Below are 17,835 nucleotides of genomic sequence, written 5' to 3'. Positions count from 1 at the left end.
GGTAATTGCCTGTAATGTTAACATTGATCCACACTGTTCACATGATGAATTGTACCATGCACCACTCCTATGGTCTGTGATGATAATTACTTACCTAATACTATTCTGAAACACATTTCTGAATCTGCTTTAAATGTATTAAGTGTCTGTTTTTGCTAACATTTGTAATAACTTATTTCAGGTCCGGCTGTTCTGACACAGGTCGTGGTTCCCTTTCAGCATGCTCTTTCGGCTTCGTGCAAGCTACAATATTTACTTCCTCATGTAAGTTACAATATTTTTTTTTTTTTTATAATTTAACTACCTACACAAAGCGCTTGGAATCTAAAAAAACATCATGAAATATTTTCTCCAAATTCTGATGTCCTAAAATAAGGTACTTGCAGTTTGAAAAAAGAAATCTGATTAATTTTTTTAAGTGAAGAAGCGTAATTGCAAAATAAGGGTCGGGAAAACCTGGAAAAGTCAGGCAATTTCATTTATTTGCGTGGCCATCCTGTACAATGCCCTTATTCCATTAATTATTTCTTCTTTTGTGTTGTACTATGTGAAAAATTAGGAGTGTGTGTGGCATAAATTTTTCTTTTGACTCTTGTGAATGAATTTTTGTATTCAATTAGAAAAATATTAGTTATTCCTGAAAAACTTGATTTTTTATTCAAATAAGGAAAATGTGTTTGCAAAAGCCTTTTGAAATGTGAAATTAAGATTCTGATCTCTGGTTCAGAGAACATCTTTATGAACATCAGATAAATCTGATGAATGGCTATATCTTCAGTTATTTATGTTTTGTGCCACATGATGCAGGTTGATACTTTGTTTTTCTGCTGGTTGCAACTGATGCTGTTTCTGGTAATTTTTAACAATATTGCAATTGGAAATTGCATTTATTTTAATGTTCTGCTGTTATTTACCTGACTTTTGGCACCGTGTTATCTGTTGTGCGTTGGCCAACTGTGACAGGAATGTAACCAGGGTTTGTGTTGTGTGAATGGCTGTCCAGTCCACCCCCAGCTCCACGCCACATGATTGTGTGCGAGGCGTTCAGTTGGTGGTAAAGTATAAGCCTCTGCTTTTTATGGGGCTGGCCCTTTGCCAGCTCAGTCCACTAGCTTAGGCACACTTACATTGCGTATGGGTCTTCGTCTAGGTGGAATTGTTACTTTTTAAAATAAAATATTTACTTTTTGCAGTTTAAAGAATCATGTGGTTGTGTAGTGCGATAATTTGATGTCCTTCTAAGGGTGAATTGTTTGTGAAACTTACAGCCTTAAGGGTCATTCCAGTTTATATCATCAATTGTGATATGATTCAATGTTTTAAATGGATGTGTTAATTTTGCTCATACTATCTTGGTAGGAAAAAACTTGCTTTATTAGCACTATGTCCTCAGTGTTGTGCCAATAACATTATTGGCATTGTTAATTCAAAACTGTAAATTGAACTGAGTTACTTAAGGTGCCTTTATGTTTGCGAGAAGCAAATTTGTAAGCACTAGGCTTATGCTGCCAGAGGTATGGAGTCTTTGGCATATAGCTACTGTGCAAGATTGTTGGAAGATTTTCGCTAGCACCATTTTGCAAAGTGGCGTTTGATAGTAGATCTTCCAACATGCTGAAACTTCTTATTCGCTTACAAGGAGAAGCTAAAACATTCAGATCATGGATTGTATTTCAATTTTGGACACTTTTAGCAGTTCATTAGGACAACATAATGTAGTAATGTGTACTACTTGGGCATTTTCTAGAAAATTGAAAGAAGTTTTACGCGTCGTATGTTTACCGGAATGTTGTAAACATTGGTAATATTCTTTCATATTACTATACAAAGTAAATATAATAAAATATATATTTGCATGAACTTTTGTTTGATTTCAATTTTTTTTTTTTTGTGTGATCAGAGTTGGCTTGGCACTATTTGCTCTCGTTAAATGAGAAAGGTCTCACAGCTACCCAATTTAACTGCCGAGTGGAGCCTGTTAAATTGCATCAGCCCTGGTGCAAGCCTATCCCTCCCCCTGTTTCACATTTTTCTGCGGGTCGAAACGTTCAGGTACAAAGCCGTTACGGATACCTTACTTGATGACAGGTATAAGGAATGTTGCAAATTACGACAGGCCTTTATGCATATTACAGAAAAGCTTTGAATGATGGTATTGTGCAGATAATTAATTTGGCAGTTAGAGGTAAAACCTAGTTACAAAAAGACAAAAGGATTTCTCAGTTTACAGTATAAATTTTAGGTTCCTACAAAATGTAGATCATTATAGATAAGTACCAATACTGGGCTATTACAGGTGCATTCTAATGAGATTTCACACTAAGTAATTGGCAAAAATCACAATCAGGATCTGGTAAAACAATGCTAGAAGTCTCCATTTTTAACTTTCATTTTACTTTTGATGCTTCATAGTTAAGTAAAAATTACATTTAAAAAGTGTTAATTCTTAATCCTAACATTTGAAGATAATCTGGATGTTTCTGATAATACAGTAAACTCCCGGTATACCGCGCCCCGATAGATCGCGGAATCGGGTATATCGCGGGTCAAACCATGTCCCCCAATCAGAAATGAATAATAATAATAATAACACAGTAGAACCTCGTTAATTCGTGATGGTCGGGACCGAGATAATCACGGATTACCGAATTTCACGGACTAGCGATTAAAGCCCGGAAGGGCTTGTCAAGCTTCTCAGATACCGGCGTACAGCTGGGTTAAGGCCAAGGTCATGTGACGTAACATCTACCGAGGCTTACTGCGCCTTGGCAGCAGATGGATAAAAAATGGTAAACTCTCCATTATTCGTGTTAATTGGGACCCGCCGATGCCCGGCTAATTAAAATCCTGTAAAAAAAAAAGTAATAAACCCGGATAATCCGTTCACGGTAAAGACCGTCTTCGAATTAGTCTCGGCTTAAAAAAATACGGCACTGCCTAGCCATTAGTTCACGGTCATTTACAACAGCCGAAGAGAGAAAGATAAGATAGTGCTGAACTTGCACACATAAATTTTTGGGTAGCCCCCCCCTCCCCCTCCCTCTCAATCATCCCACTTCGTCCAGCCGAATGCCAGCCAGACACGTCACTCCCTACTCGCCAGGTGCCTGCCGTTGGCGGGTGGAAACAAACAAAGGGAGACAGGAAGCAGAAGTCAAGACATCCCCCTCAAGTTTAAAGAGTGACAAATGTGACAGCTGAAAGGGGGATGACACAAAGGGTCGAAACAGCGTTGCAGAGTTTGGCGGCCCATGCCATGGCTTGCAGTGTTCGCCGGCCGCCGGCGTGACGTTAATTTTAAGCGCTGACAATTTTTACTTCTCTTTTTTTTTTCTGCACTTTTAAATCGTCCCGGATTATCCGATTCCCGAATTAGCGCGTCACGGATTAACGAGTTTCTACTGTAACAATAATGGAATAAATGATTGACAGCCGATTAGGATAATTTTGCGTTGTAACTCACAAACTAAGCATCGGGCAGAAAAAAGCCTAGGCGTAGAAAATGTCCGCAGTGAAATTCTAAACTAAGATATCTCCGTACATTATTCCTCTATCTTGTAGTGTTTTCAAATTATGATCCAATCCAGACCAGTGTTATTTTCTGAAACATTAGTTCTTAACATTTTTTTTAACCCACAAATAAAGCATCGGACAGGGGACCCGATAAAGCCTACCGTCCAGCGACATTATCCAGAGTGACTCGGCTGGGGATTGATTTTGGATAGGTTTGGTTGACGGCAAGCGCTGGGAGGGGAGAGGCGAGTCGAGAATATGCGACCAAGACACCCGGGTAGACGGGAGGAGTGGAATATAAGCGCCAGTGATGAGAGGGGCGATTAAGCCGAAAGGGGGGAAGTCTGGTGACCTTGAGTAGTTCACTCATTTCCGTCTGCACACTTCTCGTGGTCACGTGTGTTGACAAGCGGAGACATATAAATGTTTTGTTACAACTTGAACCTACAGACGTAATATTATTCGTTGTATTATACACGTTCATCTTTTTACTTTGGTATAATGTTTTAACATTAAATAATAAAGTAAATCAGCTAGCGTAATTTTAATCTTTGCCGAGGAATTCCCAGTGGTCCAATACTTACATGAACCATACTGTACCACGTTTGCCGTGAGGTAGTAAACAAGCCCCGGAAATGTTTATGTGTAGCGGCCTCCCGACCTTTAACCATAGGCTGGGGAATATAACACTTGCCGAGCCGAGCCACATACACTCAGCAACTCGACACAGCGTTTGATGGAATAAGTAAAGACAACGTTTAACAGACTTTTTAATACGGCGCCACTGATTGCGCTAAAATTATTTTGGCGCAATTTTTGTATCCCACATGTGACCATTTATAATTTACTGTAAGCATGGATAACAAAGTTTAACCACTTTACACGATAGACGATTCTTTATTTTATATTGTACGAATGCTAGAATAGTTTTTCACGTATCTGCTGCATACTTCTGCAAAAGACACGCTATTTGTAAGTACGTAAATCTAGAATTTTTATTTTGTCAATCAAACTCGGTACTTTGCGATTCATATTCGGTTTGAAGTATTACTATGGCCTTTCTATTTAGAAGACTTTAACCACAAAATCGTGTGTAACCGCACACACTGCACTTACTTTGTTACGGACACTCAGACGAAGCAGATACTGTGGCTGACACCACGAGACTGGCAGCAGCTTGTGTGCCGCACGTGTGTATGGCGGCGTGTGGCGCGCTCGTAGGCCGTGCGACAAACTGTGCGCGGCATGCGGAAAAATAAAAAATAAAATTCAACATTTAATATTTATATTTACAATTTATTTTTTTTATTTTTTCACCCGCGTAGTGAAAACTGCAGATGCAAAGTCCGCACAAAGGCTATACTGTGCGTGCTTGCCGACCTATTAGAACACAGGCGGTGTTTTATGCCTTTTGACCTTGGTCACATCGAAACATCGCGGTGATGCAACAACGCGGGTAAAAGTTATGTCCCCCGACAACCACGTTAAATAGGGAGTGTACTGTACTAATGTTAAATTAATTTTCATTTTGTTTTATATGGAGTTCATTCAAGTTCCTTAAAGTCCTGAAATTGTTTACCTAGGTTGTTAATGTGTATGAATTTTTTAAAATCTTATTTTATAATCATTGTTTCGACAAAAATTGTTTTTTTAATTTTTAAAAAAAATATATTTAACTTTTTCAATTTTTTAATTATAATCCTAATTATTTGGTGTATTCAATATCTGTCAATACTGTAGATAATCAATTCATTGGATGAAAGTGTTCTTAAAATTTGAATTTGCATCCCATCTAGTTTAAAGGCTAGTGCAGTAGTGCTTAACCACTCTACCTGTTATCAGCTGAGAGTCTTTGGTTGTGACAGATCTTGCTTTAGTCTATGTGCCATTTGCAGTGGCAAATATTACATGTCGAACACATTCTAATTGTTTGTGATAAACTTTAAATAATAGGCTAATTGAGAAGGTAATAGTGGTTCAAGCTAAGTCCGATTATCCATAAAATCCATTAACCTTAACACTTTAGTTCTGAATTATTTCATATAGTAGAGGCTCTACTGTACCAGAATCATAATTGATCCCTTGCAAAAAAAAATATTTTTGCTGTAGAGGATATGTATTTGGCATTTTCCCCAGCAGGTGAACATACATGTGCAGTGTAAATGCTGTATGTGTAGTTTTAGCTGGGGTAAAGAAACTGCTAGCGTTAAAACTTCTGGGCTTGCTCGACCTTGCAGCCTTGAAACCTGTTGCTGGCTACATTTTAATCATTTGATTCTTATCACTATTAAACTATTTTTGTCTCTTGCAGGTGTTGAAAGTAATTTTTAATTATTCCCTTATGCTTTGCTGTATTATTTATACCAGTGCAGTTTTGCCTTAAAAAAATTCTCTTTTCATGCTACTTAACTTACTTGACTAAATTATGTTTTGAAAAAAGTCTTGGGGAACACTTTTGATTTTATGTATTTCGTGGTTTAATTTTATTAGATCTGACGTAATATTATTGTAATTTTATTTGGGATGTAACCAAAATGGGTAGCTGCATATATTTTTTGTAAATGTCTGTAGAAAACTTGTAAAAAAATTTGGTGGGGGGGGGGGGGGGCACCTGGAATTTAATTTTGCTTAGTGGTCACCCTATCTGAGCTGTGATTACAAATTCTCGTTAGCTTTTCAAAAATCGTGAACATTTGTATTTTTTGCTTACAAATAATATAACCTTTGTCACAGGATCATATTGTTACACTTTTCTTTAGGTTGTCCATTTTTTAACCAGAGGTGCAGTGAATGAAAGGTCTACCATAATTTGCACAACTCATTAATGTTAAACTAAAACTGTTAACTATTTTGGATATTTTAGCCCAATGCAATATAGTTTAAATTAATATGCAGTAGACAGCACAGAAGCTATATAATTATTCATGTTACTATAAATAACCATTTTGTCATTCATCCATTGGTAAGCAGATTCTGCAAGCCTTATTTTGATTTCTGAATTGGCAAGTGTAGAGTGAGTTGTTGACTTTCTAGTTGCTTGCAGTGATAGGTATGGTATTTGTATGACTACCTATGTTCAATATCGGCTCTTGGTGGCTAAATGATGATACTTCTCGTTCGCATGAGCATGGCCAGTTGATGGTTGTTGCTGATTAAACATATCGGTACACTGAATTGTCACCTTGTTTGAATTTCACTTGCCAGGTTATAGTCATTTTCAGTGCATGTAGTTGCCACCTGAGCTCGGAATAATGTATCCTTAAAATTGTTTCAGATATCAGCATTCTCTGGTGATGGATGAATTGTACTTCGCATATTTTGGCGAGGGTTAGCATGGTGCTGTGTGGTAAGTGCTCTTTTACATTTTATTGTACAATAAGTTAGAATATGAATGAAAGAAGAATGAGTAGGTAACCTAATATTAATTAGGCCCTAAAAAGTAAATATTAATAATTAATTGAAAACACTGGTGTAGGCGTGTATGGTAAAAGTTAAAGCCGTGTCCGCACAGAAAGCTACGCTATATTCGCTGCCAGGTGGCTACACAAGTCTAGTTTGTGATGTTGGAGAGACGCGTGCTTGGGTTTTAAGTGAAGATTCAGAAAATGATAGTATTCTGCTGGCTCTCACAGTATGTACACTTAAAAAGAAATGGGTTCATGATAATTTAAAAAGAAATTTATTTCGAGAATTTCATAATTTGATGAAGCAGTTACGGGGCCAAAGCCAAGTGTGTGGATTATTTCAGAATAAATATCACACTCAAATCAGTTTGAAATCAAATCCCAGGCATTGTCCTGCATATCCTGCCTTCTATATTATTCCATCGGTTTATTCCTTGAATATGTATATTTTCGTACTTCAGATACTATTTTCTGCCAAAAATGATACTAATTTAAGGAAAACATGTTTTTATTTATGTGTGCATGTGTGAAGTCAGCAATGTTTTTGAAAAATAGCCGAGAACCAAACTTCTGGTGACGTCGCCTGCATAGTGAACACAGCTGTGTGGCTAAGTCTCATTTGTTAAAGGGTTTAGTGTAATAAAATTTTCGTAAGTAATCAGACTTTTGTAGTTAAATATTTTCTTCTTATTAATTGGGGAAAAAAATTATTTTGTATGCTTAATGATTTTGGTTTCAGAAGTGATTTTATTGTGCTGAGTGGTTGATATGTTGTGTAGATGGCTGTCCGATCCACCCATTAGCTCCACGCCACATGATTGTGTGCGAGGCGTTCCCGCGGTGGTACAATATAAGCCTCTGCTCTATGTTGTGCTGGCCCTTTGTCAGCTCAATACGCTAGCTTAGGCACAGCAAGTTGGAATGTTTGGCTTTTAGCTTAGGAATCATGTGCGTTGATGGTTTTCATACAAGCAAGGTGGTCACCAGACCAGGAAAGTAATGACACCTTAAAGTAGCCTTGAATTCTTTGGTATTGGGAAAACCAGAGACCTGTGAATTTTTAAAAACCATTGGAAATTAGTTTATCATGTTTAAATGAGCTTGGTAAAAAAAAATTCTCATCGTGCCCATTAACTGTGACACTAAACGCCTTTTCTGAATGCTTCGTGCCTTTTATTAGGTTTGTTCACAGCTTTGTTGTGCCTAGTCACTTATACCATTTTTGAATGTTGTTTTCTGTCAGACCTGTATGTGGGTTGTGGAATGTTGCTTAAGATAATTAAAACTACTTAAGGTGTTAAGGCTTGTAAATTTGGTTTTAACTATAAAAAAATATATTGTCGAACTTAATTTAAGAAATGGGTGATTAACATTATTTGAATTCACTATAGATGTAAGCTATAAAGTTATTTTTATTTCACATCTGTAGTAATAAAACAGGACAAGTTGTTTTCTAATTGGTTTATGGATATTGCCATATTTAGTTTGAATTTTCACATTGGTCAAAAGAGGAGAGGGGTGATAAATTATCTGTAATATCCTGAAATTGTTTGTGAAGTGATGAATTATTAGCTATAAATTGCTTTCATTTATTGTTAAATGTTCAGGATTTGCTGATTTTTGTGTGTTTAAAAGTGTATTGACATTTCTATGTTAGTTGTTTGAGAGGCAGCAATTTTTTTTGTGAATAATTTTAATCAGTTTCTTCATTTCACAGTTGAATCATTAAGTGAGCCAGAAGTCTGAACTATTAAACTTAACTTTTAATGAGATTTATGCAGGGCTGGGTAATTGCCTGTAATGTTAACGTTGATCCACACTGTTCACATGATGAATTGTACCATGCACCACTCCTATGGTCTGTGATGATAATTACTTACCTAATACTATTCTGAAACACATTTGTGAATCTGTGTTAAATGTATTAAGTGTGTGTTTTCATTAACATTTGTAATAACTATTTCAGTTGCAGCTGTTCTGACAAAGGTCGTGGTTCCCTTTCGGTTTCATGCAAGTTACAATATTTCCTCATGTAAGTTACAATTTTTATTAACCTTTTTAGTGCTCTTTTTTATAAGTTAACATAGTCTACATGTTATAAATCTTCCTAATCCTTTATTTCAGTTATTTTCTCTTTCTTTGATTGAAACAACAGCTACAGTATAAATATATACAGTAGAATCCAGCTGATGCGACCCCTCACGGTTCCCGGGAAAATGGACTTATAAACGGAATGATCGCAATAGAGATTTCGGGCCAATTCCCCCCCCCCCCCCCCCCCCCCCCCTTCAACCCCAAATATACATAAATACTCGCGCTAAATGAATTTGCGTCACTCGAGTTCAGCTATTGCTAGACTGCTGGTTGTTATTTTCGTTCAAAACGTGGCGAAGGAACTTGTGTGGGTCTGGTAGAAAACATTCAGCTATAAACGAAAGATATAAGAATAATGCTATCCTGAAATGCTGTGACATGTTTTTGGAGTAGATAATCACAGCGACAGACTGACAAGATGCGCTCCCGCCCTTGCCGTCAGCGATGTTTATTTGGACAGCTGAAGCAATTATCTTTTCCTCGTCCCTTCGCAGCGTAAAAAAAAAGAAAACTTTGCAGTAAAATAAATATATTTACGGCACTGCTAAATTTTTCTATTCAATAAAATTCGAGGTATTAGTGATTTTTCAGCAGAATCTGCTGTGTGACCAATAAACAAATTGTATCATAACTTAAACTTATAAAAGTATTTATTAACGGCGAAGGACAGTCGTATAAGCCCATAAAAATATTTTTTTAACCGAGAGTGGACTATACAACCTGGCTTTTGTCGCGTGTGGGAGGGGAGGAGGATGCTGACAGTTTCTCACGCAGAAGGTTGAAATAAGGGAGGGAATGTGTTAAAATGTTAGTTGGTAAAGGAGGGGGTGAGGGTTTACAATGTTTGTGGCTCTGGGAGGGATGATCCTTGAAGAATTAGCAGGGGATGGGAGAGGTAAGCATCACGTATGACGTAAAGCTGCCAGGCGGGTACATACCTGCTGACTTTACGGATTGTCTGTAAAATTTACGGATAGAGGCACGGTTTTATGGAGCCCTGATTTTTTTGCGGATTTCGAAACGTTTTTAATAAATTTAAAAATTTGATGAACAGGTAATTTCAAGTTTAACGACGAGGCTATGTATGAGAGTTGAGAGAAACAAGCGTTGACGTAGATGCCAAACAAAGAACTATCTTTGTTCTTGAAATCGTCCTCATTGGCTCTTTCTGACGAATCAAAAATTAAAAACATGACAGCTGAGGAGGCTTTTCGTGCGATAGTGGACGAGAGCTCGGCTAGACACTGCCGCGTGGACAGTCTAGAGGGGTGGTATCTATTTTTAGCTGTCTTTTGTATGCCTGCCTGCTTACAATACAGCTCTCACCAAGATAAACGTGAACACATAGCGCCCAACAAAGTGTAACAGATTGGTTTTTTCGGCCGATTTTACTCAAATTTTCGACTTTCTCTGCTTAAATTTTTCACGGTTTCTCAAAAAACGAAATGGACGCATCAGAGGGGGTCGCATCAGCGGGAATCTACTGTACCTACAAAATATGGTGTTAATTGCAAAACTGAAAATTGGAATCTCTCAAAAAAAATTCCTCTAATGGTGTTTTATTGCATAGTCAGGTCACAATTTAAAATTTTTATGCAAGGTTGTATTTAAAATACACTGGAGAACAGGCCGGCTTCGGAATTAGAATGTGGATATTTAATTATTATTACAGATTTGTTGAACCTTGGGAGGTGTGGTTATCAGTTCCTGTAAAAGTTTGTTCAGTTTGCTGTGATAGAACTGCTGTTTTGTGTATCAATGATGAGGATTAACAGTTATCCCTATCTTATATCTATGAGTGATAATTTTTTTCTTCTGAGATACACATAAGTATGCCTGGTAATCTAGTGCTTGTATGAGTGAGCTTATCCTAATCAGTCATTGTCTAACTGTAATTAATAATTTGAAATGTTTGCCAGGTTTGTGTTATGAAAATCTACTGAATATGTACTACCAATAATTGATTTAACAACTGTAACTGTTTTAAGGTTAACAGATAAGTCTTATATCAAGTACGCATTGCAGTTTTTTTTATTTTGTTTATCCTACTTTATTTTTCCTGTGGGATTATTATTATACCATTTATGTTTGACAGATTAAATTATTGTTTAAATTTAATTATCAAATATTTTTATAAATTTAAAAATTAAAAAAAAATATATTTAAATTACTAATTTTTGGAAACATTTATTTTTAATATTTTAATTAAGAAAATGGTCACAGGATTGAAACCAGAGCGTCCAGGGATCAAGCAATTGTTACCACCTAGACCGCTGTTATGTTCTCTGATATAAACTGTTTTGATTTTCAAAGGCTTTATTCTCAGAATTGGTTGGCCATTTTTCTTTATTATTTTTAAGGATTTGTGAACTGAATTTACAAAGTTTTGCCCTCTTTGTTAAATAATTTTGGCTACAATTAAAAATTAGTTATTTATGATTATTTGACTGTTAATGGTTTGGCCTGTGCACATGTCTTAAAAGTTTTTTGTTTCCTTTTTACCATGGAGTTTGCTGTGATAAGTGCTATTTTGTGTATCAGTGATGAAAATTAGTTATCCCTGTCTTAAAATCTGTGAATGATACTTCTTTCCTGAGATACACAAAAGTGTGCTTGATAATATAGTGCTTGTACAACTGAGTTGATCCTGATATCAGTGTTTGATTGCAGGTAATCTACAATAAATAACCTGAATAGGTAAATACTAAGGTGTGAGAGCTGCATATTTCCTTGAAACAGGTATGAAGTTTAATTTGAAATAAAAATAGGGATTGGATTGTTATGAGCCAGGTTTAGTGTTATGGGTTTTGTATCCAAGCACTTAAATCTAGTGACATTGTGCTGCCAATGATTATTAACTGCCCTAGTCAATCAGAATTTTGTGTTGAAGAAAAATGTATGAGGCAGATGGGTTCAATCTTATTTAATTATGAGTTAATTTATTCTGGAGAGTATTGCTCTCCGTTAAGCACATTTGTTAATTAGTATTTTACCATTACAATTGCTTTTCAGGTGTGTGTGTTCTAAAGCAAGTATTAGTCTGATAAGTGGAGAGGTCACACTTTTTCAGCTAAAAATCATGTGTAGTTGTATGAATTTAAAAAGCTAGGGAACTGCATATTGAAGCAGTATTAAAAAATATGCTGATTAATGTTATATTTGTTAATTTTTATTGTAATGTGCACACTGTTGTATTTTTAATTCTGCCCTTATGCTTTGCTCTTATTTCACAGAATCTAATTTGTTGCAGGGTGAAGATTTTTATATTTTGTAAAAGTTTCTATTGCAGTACAACCCTGTTATAACATTCTCCAAGGGACCAACATAAAAAAATGTTATAAGCAGGAAATCATCTTCACTTTGTAAAAATTACACGTGGATTGATTAAATTAAAAAGTATAGGTAAAACAACACAAAATACAGGAGTATTACACTAAGTACAGCAATAGAGTGGAAAATTGGTTAATTTTATTTATAGATAATACCTAATAATATGCTAAAGAAAAAAAAATGTTTTGTACAATACAGTTCAGAGTCGAAACAGAAATATTCAACTCTTTTGCAATCACAACACACGTTTTGTTGGGGTTCCTGTCCACTTGGTTAATAAACTGAATTTTTTCAGCTACAGAATATATTTTCGCTTATATTTATCGGCCATCATAACCGTACAAAAACCTGAATAAAATTTCAATACGGCGTATTTTAATTAAATACGACCGTGACTACAATAAGTAAAAAAATAATAATAATTACGGTAAATGTTAACCACAAACAAAAGCCGTGAATATATCCATAGAACAGTTAACCATCTCAAGGTGTTAAACCTTTGAAACAAAAACCAGCACCATAGTGTATAGTAGCACTGTTTCCGACCATGTATCAGTGCACAAAATGCGCATCATAAGTATAAAGGAACAAGTCATAGGCTAACAAGCGCGAACAGGACGCTATATTGATAATCGATCCGGTGCAAGTTGAGTGCGTGTGTACCACGTCTATGGTGAACTACTCAAATGTAAACATCTGATGTTTGTATATGCGTGCTGTATTTTCTAGCTATGGTTTCGCTCTAAATTATGACTTTGAAGGAAGGGATACCGCAAATTGTGGCAGTTATCAAAGTAAATTTGAACGTTAAAGGCGGGAATGTAGAAGTTTTAATATTGTTACAGGCGGGAAATTAAAGCATTGTGATAAATGGAGAAATGACGGGACCATGAAATTATGGTGTTATAGGTGGGAAAATGTTAAAAACTGGAATGTTATAACCGGGTTGTACTGTATTCCAAGCAATTTTTTTTTTTTAGTTTCCATAATATGTTATAATATTATGTTTTATATTCTCACAAAGGCAAGGGTTGCTGAATATTTTCTTTGGTCTTTTGTTGATAGGGTATTTTAAATCACCTGGATGTGTGGATCTGCAAAGCTGAAGGCTGACCTCCATTTCTGCAGTACTGTGTCAATTTGGCTGGGCATGTGGAGTTCACTGTGATCATTTTGTATTCAGTGAATAAAGAATTATATTTTTTATGTGTTTGTAATTCTTTGTCACTTTGATTGTCTACAATTTTATATATGACTAGCTAAACCCATCCATGCTTTGCTGTGGCTTATTCTGAAGAGATGAATATGAAGGTACTGTCAAGTGGGGTGGCTTGGACATACTTTACATGTTTTTTGTTTTGTTGAAAAATATATTATAATTTCATTTATTTTTATACTTAAATAATATTTTACTGAAAGTTCAGGCTTTTGCAAACATGTTCATTGATAATGTTGTAAATTTTGAGTTAGAAAATTTTTCAAACAGTGGGATAGTCACCCGGACCTCTTGGGGGTAGGGGGGGGGGACTGTCCCACTCTTCAAATCTGCTTTATTTCAGCTTAACTATTGTGAGACAGGACAGTGACACTTTTTAAATATTTCTTAAATGCATGGAAAATTATATGCTGTATGAAGACTGATGTTAGAAAAAACCGGTACATGTAAATTATGATTTTACAATGCAAAGTGTACATATGTTTATCTCTTACACATTATTTAAACTAACATATCCAACTCTGGGATGTTGACATTGCTACTTTAGGTAGAGACAGGCTGAGGAGTGAGTTTTCTGTACGATACAATCCCAGGAATGTTGCATTTTGTCTTTTTTCTGCCAATGCCATAGTTTCTTCCCTTTAGCCATACACTGTGGGTCCAGAATCATTTATTTCTGCAATTTTTCCTGGATATTTTGCGGCATTATATAAGACAATTACAGTCATGTGCACTCAAATTTAATTAATAAAAAATGTCCAGAAAACTGGAACACCTGTTATTATTTTAGTTCTACAAAATACTTATAATTAGTTTTAATTTTTGCCGTCGGATTCCATGGTGGGCATGAACGTTCACACTACCTGAGGGGGTTTCTACATAGGCTGTCCAAAGGGTGAGTGCTGGGGATCTAACTCAGTGACACTGGTCATAGGATGTTTCACCTAGAGGACCGGGTCGTGGCTCGTTGGCGGTGCTTGGTGGCTAGCTTGACCTTTAGGAAAAACTAAAATAAAACCTTGGTGCCACCTTGTAAGTCAAAATTGCAAAACAATGCAAAAATCCTATCCTCATAATGGTGCAAAATAAACTAACTTTGGAGAGAGTGCAATAAAATATGTCTTAAAAAACAAATTTGTAAACACAGATGTACGAGTTGCAGTGCTCAGTTTTCTGTAATTAGCCATACATCACCTGACAAAATTAAAGTTTAATGTTAAAAAAATTAGGAATTAAACGGTTTACAATAAAAATCGTATTTCAGGGTGTCTACAGGTCACGGAAGTCACCAAAAAGTAACTAAAATGGAGCGCTGGTCACGGAAGTACCGAAAAAGTGGCGCAATTGTTGTGGAAGTCACGGATTAATGTTTATTTACCCGTCGTACGTAACGTTTCGATACTAATCGATAGTAAGGTTGCGGGTGTAGAAATCGACATGCGCATCGATAGTCTCGCGGAGGCAGACGATATCTTCTAATCGATAGTGCTTTCCTGTTTGTTGTTTCCTTTGTCTTCGAAACACGGATGTTAGGATTTGTAATGGCTGCCGACTTGTGTTGAGTAAAGTGGCTTGGATTTTACTAATTATAACATCATGTAGTTGTAATTCATGTGAATATAAAACCGGAAAGAAAACGTTTTCGTTTGTGTGCCAGTTAACTGAGTTTATAGTAAAAACGTTCCGTGCGTTATTTACCAGTAAATCGATGTGTGCTTTTCAAATTAATCGCCACTTCAACGTTTTAGCACGTGGTACTAAATATAGATCGGCCAAAAGGTGTTTTCTGTAATTGGTGCAAAATATTTCTTGACTTATGTATCATGTGCTATTTAGGAACATGGAAGAGTTTGTTGTAACAAAAAGTTACAGTTAATTATTTACTTAAGTTCTGGAAATTCTGATTGACACGTCTTCACGTGTTTATGTATTTATATGTGTGAAATATAAAAGAAATGCCTGGAAAGTGCAGTTTCCAAGATCAGTGGTTCAAAATGCCTTGCGCAATAGAAGGAAATTGGACGTCTTGGCTTAGGCCTGTAGAAAAGTCACAATACAAAGCTTATTGCACTATTTGTAGAAGCGACTTTGGTATTTCCCATGGTGGTGTATACTGTGTTAAAGTTCATGAAAAGGGAAAAAGCATGTTCAGAAACTCCTGGAAATCTCTAAAGGTAAGCAAACATTACTGCAATTTTCTAAGAAAATTGATGCTCCATCTGTGTTGGCAACAGGCACTTCACCAATGAACACTGAAACACAGAATGACTGTTCTAGCGGAACAACTAATAGTGATACTAAAAGAACTGAATGTGCAGGTACTTCTGGCATAGGCCTAGGCAATTTCATTTTGAAGGATGACGTAGCAAAGGCAGAAATTGTTTGGGCTTTAAATAAAGTAGTTACTCATGGGTCTTCATGTGGCTCAGGATCAAGTTCTGAACTGTTTCTGTACATGTTCCCCGATAGTTTGATTGCAAAAAATTTCATGATGCAAAAGGACAAATTGTCCTATGTTATTACTTATGGTCTTGGACCTTATTTTCAAAGTAAACTTGTAGATGAAGTAAAAAATGCAAATTTTTTTGCTATTTCCCTCGATGAAAGTTTAAATAAAATTAGTCAGAAAGGTCAAATGGATCTGATTGTACGTTTCTGGGATGAAGATTGCAATGCAGTTGTGACCAAGTACCTGACATCAACATTTCTTCAACGAGCAACAGCAAAAGATTTGTTGGAAACTTTCACAACTACTATGGCCAATCTAGGTTTGCCCCTAAATCACATTTTGCAAGTATCTGTTGATGGGCCTAACGTGAACTTCAAGTTTTTACGTGACTTGCAAGACAGTATTGGTAACGAGCTGGATGGATATGGAAAGCCTTTTGATACTGGAACATGCCCTTTACATGTTGTGCAAGGGGCTTATAAAACAGCACACACTACAGTAGGATGGAAAATACATGAATTTTTGCGATCTGTGTACTATCTGTTCAGGGATTTTCCGGTTAGAAGAGCTGAATACACTCTGAAGACTGCTTCTGAAGTTTTCCCACTCAAGTTCTGCCAAGTTAGATGGGTTGAAAATTCAAGAGTACTTCAAAGAGCCATTGAGATGTTTCCATCACTTGTGAAATATGTCAGTGCAATAGAGAAAAATCCCCCGAATTCTCAGTGTTATGTAAGAGTGAAAGAAGCCTTGAAAGATAAGCTATTGTTTGCAAAGTTGGAATTTCTTCTATCAGTTTCATTGCAGCTAGAGCCTTTTCTAACGAAATTCCAGTCCAATGATGCTTTATTTCCGCTGCTCTATCAAGATACGTTGTCTCTCTTGATAGGCATTGGCATTCGCATATTGAAGAAAAATGTGGTAGAAGACATCAAATCGGGTGTTCAGCTGACAAATGTTGATGTATACAATTCAGATGTCTTGAAAGCTGTGAGCAATATAGATATAGGATTTGGTGCCAAAGCAGCATGCAAAGACCTTAAAGAGGTTGTAGTGTTGTTGTTTAGAAATGAATGCAGGTGTTACTTACAACATATATTTTCAAAGTTTACTGTGAAGTCTCCACTCAAAAGTAAAATTGTTAAAGGAGCATCCTGTTTATCGCCTGAAGTCATCAGAAGTAGTCTATTAAGAAACTCACGCATTACCACAGTATTAGACATTTTTGTGTCAAATGGACACATGGCTCCACATGTAACAGACTGCATCAAACGAGATTACTTGATTGTTTGTGACAATGCAGCTGTTAAAGATGCTATAGAGACATATGATTGGAGGTCTCAAAAATTGGATGCCCTTGTTTTGGAATTAATTTCTATGGCGAAGGTGGACAATGCTGCCCTGATTCAGTTTTGCAAGAAGATTTTAGTTATGTTTCATGGCAATGCTGCAGTTGAGAGGGGGTTTTCAGTGAACAGAGAAAGTCTGGTAGAAAACTTGTCGGAAGCCTCTTTGATAGCACAGAGATGTGTGTATGATTCTGTTCATTCAGAAGGTGGAGTTAAAAATGTCCAAATCACTAAAAAAAATGATACATTCTGTAAGGAATGCATCTACCAGGAGACAGGAAGCACTCAGGATGAAAAACATGAAGAAAGATGAGGAAGTAGAAGCAAAGAGGAAAGCCAAGTCAGAACTGAAGGAACTGCAAGCTACAAAACGCAGGATTTTAGAAATGCATAAGGAGGAAATGACCAGCATGGAGGATAGGATAACATTTTTGAAAAAGCAGGCTTAAAATTATGAATTATGTTTCTATCCATATCCAC

At 36.3% G+C, this 17,835-nt stretch overlaps 1 long non-coding RNA gene and 2 other non-coding genes across 3 annotated transcripts in view; all 3 read left to right on the top strand.

Moving 5' to 3' along the window:
• Window positions 1-13,547, top strand: part of LOC134538469 (uncharacterized) — a 37,108-nt gene extending 23,561 nt beyond the window's left edge. The window contains exons 3-7 of the long non-coding RNA XR_010076149.1: window positions 182-264; window positions 6,788-6,859; window positions 8,884-8,949; window positions 11,682-11,750; window positions 13,407-13,547. This is a non-coding gene — a long non-coding RNA (uncharacterized LOC134538469). The remainder of the gene's footprint in view (window positions 1-181; window positions 265-6,787; window positions 6,860-8,883; window positions 8,950-11,681; window positions 11,751-13,406) is intronic.
• Window positions 10,762-10,837, top strand: LOC134538646 (small nucleolar RNA R38). The gene has a single exon (XR_010076183.1). It is a non-coding gene; the product is annotated as a small nucleolar RNA R38 (small nucleolar RNA).
• Window positions 11,544-11,614, top strand: LOC134538650 (small nucleolar RNA R38). The gene has a single exon (XR_010076187.1). It is a non-coding gene; the product is annotated as a small nucleolar RNA R38 (small nucleolar RNA).
• Window positions 13,548-17,835: the final 4,288 nt, after the last annotated feature.

The sequence above is a fragment of the Bacillus rossius genome, chromosome 13 (genome assembly GCF_032445375.1).
Source record: "Bacillus rossius redtenbacheri isolate Brsri chromosome 13, Brsri_v3, whole genome shotgun sequence".
Taxonomy (NCBI): Eukaryota; Metazoa; Arthropoda; class Insecta; order Phasmatodea; family Bacillidae; genus Bacillus; species Bacillus rossius.
Note: the sequence above shows the minus strand (reverse complement) of the source record. Positions and strands in the feature narration are given on the sequence as shown.